This window comes from Lathyrus oleraceus, chromosome 1, assembly GCF_024323335.1.
Source record: "Lathyrus oleraceus cultivar Zhongwan6 chromosome 1, CAAS_Psat_ZW6_1.0, whole genome shotgun sequence".
Lineage (NCBI taxonomy): Eukaryota > Viridiplantae > Streptophyta > Magnoliopsida > Fabales > Fabaceae > Lathyrus > Lathyrus oleraceus.
In genome coordinates, this window is record NC_066579.1 from 262,369,329 (window position 1) to 262,375,328 (window position 6,000).

Consider the following 6,000-nt stretch of genomic DNA (forward strand, 5'->3'; position numbering starts at 1 on the left):
TAGAATCTAAAAAATGAACTACCATGTACTTAGTACCAAAGACCTCTTATGGGTATCAACCACGTTGAGGGAAGTGATAGTAGCATGACACTTACACAATAAAACTAGAGCAGTCCCAAATTTATTTATTCCTATAAGACCAAGGGCAAGCATTCAGCCGTTATTGACATTAAAAATCAAAAGTTAATTATACACAATATTTGAAACACATTATTTTTAAAACAAATAAGCCATCATGACTCTAACGAACTCCTCATAGTTGATCTGACCATCACCGTCAACATCAACTTCGCGAATCATCTCGTCAACCTCTTCATATTTCAACTTTTAGTTGAGATTTGTCATAACATGACAGAGCTCAGCTGCAATGATGAAACCATTTTGATCCTTGTCGAACACACAGAACGCTGTCTTACGCTCTTCCTCGGAATTAGTATCCCTACTCTTACAGGCTATTGGGTTGAGGTTTTTAGGGAAATCAATGTTACCATTTCCATCAGCATCAACCTCATTTATCACGTCCTGCAAAGAGGAAATAGGAGAAGAGAATGGTATGTGCGATGTACCTTTAAGGCCAACAGTCGCGACACAAACAGGATTGATGAACTGCAGACAAATGTGAGATGCAATTGCAACTATTTTCTGGTATACAGTTTAAATGACATACACAAAATGTAATCAAGATTGTGCTTGGTACTCGTGCTCTTTCCACTTCTGTAATTAACTTCTTCATGAATAATTTCAATTATCCAAATCCCCAAATCTGTTGTTTGTATCAACTAGCCGCTATAGTAGTGGTATAGCTCTACATCATATAAAAGTTTTACAGACCACTATTTTCTGCAGTATGCGATTGACAACACTGATCCACCATCCACATACAACTAGGTAGCACTTTCTCAAGACACTACTTAAAACTATTGATTAATTGTCATATATAAGAACACCATCTCTGCAACATATTTTTCCTTTTACCATTTCTTCCTATTTTACCTTGTAACTTAGTAGATTAGGAAAAATCGTTTGTTATCATGACTAGGCTTCACCATAAGAAAATAGAACATAGTAAAACTACAGTGTAAAATAAATTAAAAAATTAGCATAGTCACAAGAAAGTACACAAACAGAAAGTATCACAATCTACAGATAATATAACAAAGGTTAAAATGAAGACCAAATCCAGACTCTTTGAGATGCGAAAAGGTTTCTTTAGAGATTAGTTTATCGACATTACCCACATCCTTTACTGTTTCTGTATATCCAGAATAGTGAACAACCTCAACCACCAAGGAAGAAGTATCATGTCATAAGAAATACCAAAATCTTCTCATCTTGGCATTCTATATAATGAAAACCTCTAACCACCCAAATTTAAAACCAATTTAACACTCATTTTATGTTTCATCCCCTGCATTCGAAACGAAAGTATCATGGAAAGAATAGGGAAAGTAGTACCAATTAGCAAGGTAGAGCAAAATTTAAAATTGAAGAAGAAAAATTTATTAAATAAGAAACTAGAGTAGAAATAACCATTTTTTGTTAGGAATAACATTAACGAATGGAAAAAAATAACTTACTAGTAATGAAAGGTTCAAAAATTCTTTGAGGTTTGAGAAATTTCGAACAAACAAAGTCTTTAATAGTTAGGGTTTAAGACCTACGAAAAAGAAAGGGTTAGATTCATACAGAGAGAAAAAATAAAGTTGAAGGAGAGTTTTTACAAGTTGAAGGAAGCTCGTCCGGGGAAGGAGAGCTCGTAATAGAAGGAAGCATCTTTATGAAGCGAGCCTGCACGGATCCAATCAGTAGTGAAAAACCACACAGGATAAGAATCATACGTATAATGGGGGAAAGGGTTACGGTTTAGGGGAAGAATCTTTCACATAGGATAAACAAGCTTTGATTGAGGGTTGGAAGAAGGGGGACTGGATTTGGGAGAAAGAGAAGCAAGCTCTGATTGAGGGTTTGGGAGAAGAATGTAGGATTTTTAGGATTTGGGAGGGAATAACTTTTTTTTCGTTATAGGGAGGGAATAAATTTTACTTTTAGCGCTTAAGGAATTTTCACTTTTATTGTTTTAATCAAAAGACCTCAATTCGATTCTAACATGGAACTTATTTTACCAAAAACATTATTTTAACCAAATAAACAAGAACGGTCTTGTATAATTACATTTTTATTAAAATAATTAAAACTATGTTAGAACAGTTTTAAATAGTTGTTAATCAAAATCGTTCTCTTTGTTATATATTAGAACGGTTTTGAGCCGTTGCCAAAAAAATGCTAAAATTATATACTCTATCACAACGAAATATAAAAGTTATTGCCTATTACTCTCTAAGAGAACAATATTTTTACCTCTTAAAAATTAGGCGTTGTCATAGGATAAAAATGTTGTAGTGAAATTGTTGAGGGAAAGGCTATGGGCAGCCTCACTGCATTTGTAGAAGCATGTTTGACAATTTGTTTAAACATGAATCTACCATAATCAAACTTTAGCTTGGTTCCAACAACAAAGATGAACCTTCCAAGAGCATTTGAGATTTTAGAGATGTGATTGGTTGATACCCAATTTGCTGATCCTATCTTGTGCAGAATAGCATATTTCACCGATAGCTCTCCAGCAGGGAGATGCTTCTTCCTAGGCCACTCCTTGACCTGTCTTACTGTTATTTCCCTACAGACCTCATTATCTGTGGCTTCTAGTTCACAAGCACCTTTTGTTCCTCTTCCTAGAAACTTATTAATCACAGTTGGAGAAAAAGTGATACACTTCCCTCTTACAAACACTTTACAAAACTCTTTGCTGTTTTTATCTGCAATGTCCTCAAGGATGTTCACCATAAATTCTTTCACCAGTCCTTCATAACACTGAGTTAACCAACAACAGTTTTCATTAATCTAGCATTTTTAATAAGGTCCATGACCTCTTTGACCTCCACAACATCTTTGCCCAATTCTCTTTCCACCGCCACCCTTCTTTAGATTACAAACTTCCATTTTGCTGCTCCATCTTCAAGATGGAAATATTATCCAAGTGTACAGCAGCAACTTTTACAGGGGATTTCCTAACAGTTGTCCTCTTGACAAGAGAGATGTCAGGGACATCTTCTTCAACATCTTCATCTGAGTCAGAACTTTCTCCTACTTTTATCCTCTTCACCTCCACTTTGCTCTAAGACTTTGAGGGGCCTATAGCAGTAGCCTTCTTAGCAGTTTTGGTTGTCATCATTTCAGCCACAGACCTACCCTTTCTGGTCTTCATCCTCTTAGCCACACTAGGCTTCAAGTGATGAAGCAAGCTATCATCTTCATCATCCGAACTCTCAACTTCTAGGTCAATCACCTTCTTTGTAGAATCATGCTTCTTAGACTGTGAAGCATTGGCAGTAGGTGATGCCCCATATTTCTTACTAGACAAAGTTTGCACTAAAGAGCATAATCCTTCAACAGCTATATCTTTTTCAGACCTAGAGGAATCATCCTCCTTCTCATTGTGAGGTCCAACCTCAGGAGAGGGGTCCCTTCTTGATAGAGGAGTAGAAACTCCCTTTACAAAGTGTCCTTCATTGAGGATTCTCGTGACAAGGTTCCTTATAACACGATCAGTGTGATGCATGTCGTCCTTAGAACTAGGAGTATAAGTAGAGCTGGAGGGGATATTGGAACTGTTACCTTGAGTAGGGCATGCAGTGGAGGATGAACCAGGAGCTTCGCTTGGAATGACAGACAGGGGAATCACGTCCAAAATATCTTCATTAAGAAAATCTGTAGAGGGCGTTCTATCTTTGGGCGCAGGTTTGGTAGTTTTAGAACCAGATGGTGAAGGATGTTGTGACATCTTTTTGTTCTTGTGGAAAGGTTTCTGTTGCCCTAGCAGAGAAGGTTGATGAAGTTGAAGGAAGATGGAAATGTTTGAGTAGAGGTTGCATTTGAAAAGGCTATATATGGAAGTTCCAATACTAGGTGATGATTTACCATAAATTGGGCACTTTATTTTAAGTGGGCAGACAATATTATTATTATCTTTTCCACTCCAAATTAATTCCTACAAATTCTCATAGATACAAATCCCTAATTTCCCTCTTAGACATTCAAATTGATTAGCATCCAAAGCCTTTGTAAATATATCAGCTAACTGCATTTTAGTAGCAACATGCTCCAGGGCTATGATTTTATCTTCCACTAGTTCTCTAATGAAATAATGACGAATGTCAATATGTTTTGTCCTGTTGTGTTGAATAGGATTCTTAGAAATATTTATAGCACTCATGTTGTCACAGTACAATGTCATGACATCTTGCGTGACATTGTATTCAGTCAGCATCTGTTTCATCCAACCCAGTTGAGAACAACTACTTCCAGCTGCTATGTATTTAGCTTCAGCAGTGGACAAAGTACCACAATTTTGTTTCTTACTAAACCATGATATTATGTTGTTCCCCTAGAAGAAGCATCCTCCTAATGTGCTTTTCCTATCATCAGCACTTCTAGCCCAATCAGTATCACAATATCCAATCAGCATAGATCCAGATCCATGAGTGTACAACATCCCATAGTCATTGGTGCCATTGACATATTTCAGTATCCTTTTCACTTGGTTTATGTGAGTGACCTTTGGTTCAGCTTGATATCTAGCACAAACACCTACAGCAAAAGCAATGTCAGGTCTGCTTGCTATGAGATATAGCAGACTCCCTATCATGCTTCTGTAGAGACTTTGATCTACACTAACACCATGCCAAACTTCTTAACAATGTTTTTGGCATATTTGCTTTGAGATAGAAAGATATAATCTTCCATCTGCTTGACTTGTAGCACAAGAAAATAGGTCAGCTTTCCAACAAGGCTAATTTCAAATTCAAACTGCATTTGTTTAACAAAATGTTCAACCATCTGATCTGACATCCCACCAAACACAATATCATACACATATATATGAGCCACCATGAGTTTTCCTCCTTCATTCTTAACAAATAAGGTCTTGTCAATGCCTCCCTTCCTGTATCCATTGTTAATGAGAAACACTATGAGTCTATCATACCAAGCCCTAGGAGCTTGTTTCAAACCATAGAGGGCTTTCCTCAACTTATACATATGCTTTGGAAGATTTGGATTTGTAAACCCTTTAGGTTGTTCAACATACACTTCCTCATTTAAGTAACTATTCAAGAAGGCACTTTTTACATCCATTTGGAACAGTTTAAACTTCAGAATACATGCCACTCCAAGCAATAGTCTAATGGACTCAAGGCGAGCTACAAGGGCAAATGTTTCATCAAAGTCAACTCCTTCAATTTGAGTGTATCCTTGTGCTACTAATCTTGCTTTATTTTTAGTAACCACCCCTTTTTCATAAAATTTATTCTTGTAAACCCACTTTGTTCCAATAACATTTATTCCTTCAAGTCTTTGAACCAGTTCCCATACTTCATTTCTCTTGAATTGGCCTAACTCTTCCTGCATGGCATTGATCCAGAATTCATCAGTCAAGGCTTCCTTGACATTCCTAGGCTCAATCTTGGACACAAAACAGCCATGTGAGATCACTTCCCTTGATCTAATTGTGACCCCTTTATTTGGGTCTCCTATAATGAGATCTTTAGGATGATCCTTCTGAATTCTGATAGAGGGTCCCTTATTAATTATATCAGCTTCAGGTTCAGCTTGGGTGATTTCACTCTCATTACTTTTGTCTGGGAAATCAGCTGGGGCATTATTTAGAGATGTCTCAAAATCGTTTGTGACATCAGTCTGATGATCATCATCCACAACATTGATAGATTCCATCATTACTTTAGTTTTGGAATTAAAGACTCTAAATGCTTTGCTGTTTGTTGAGTAGCCTAGAATATTCCTTCATCACTCTTTAAGTTTGGGATTCTCCTGATAGCTTCAACAGATATAATCCTCTTCATTCCTTTAAGATGCAGATGGCCCAGTTTTTGATGCCATAACTTCACTTCTTCTTCTCTGGCTAGAGTACACATTGATGAATAA

The 6,000-nt window shown here is 36.8% G+C and overlaps 1 pseudogene; it reads right to left on the minus strand.

Moving 5' to 3' along the window:
* Positions 1–216: 216 nt before the first annotated feature.
* LOC127102470 (uncharacterized) lies at positions 217–3,841 on the minus strand (annotated as a pseudogene).
* Positions 3,842–6,000: the final 2,159 nt, after the last annotated feature.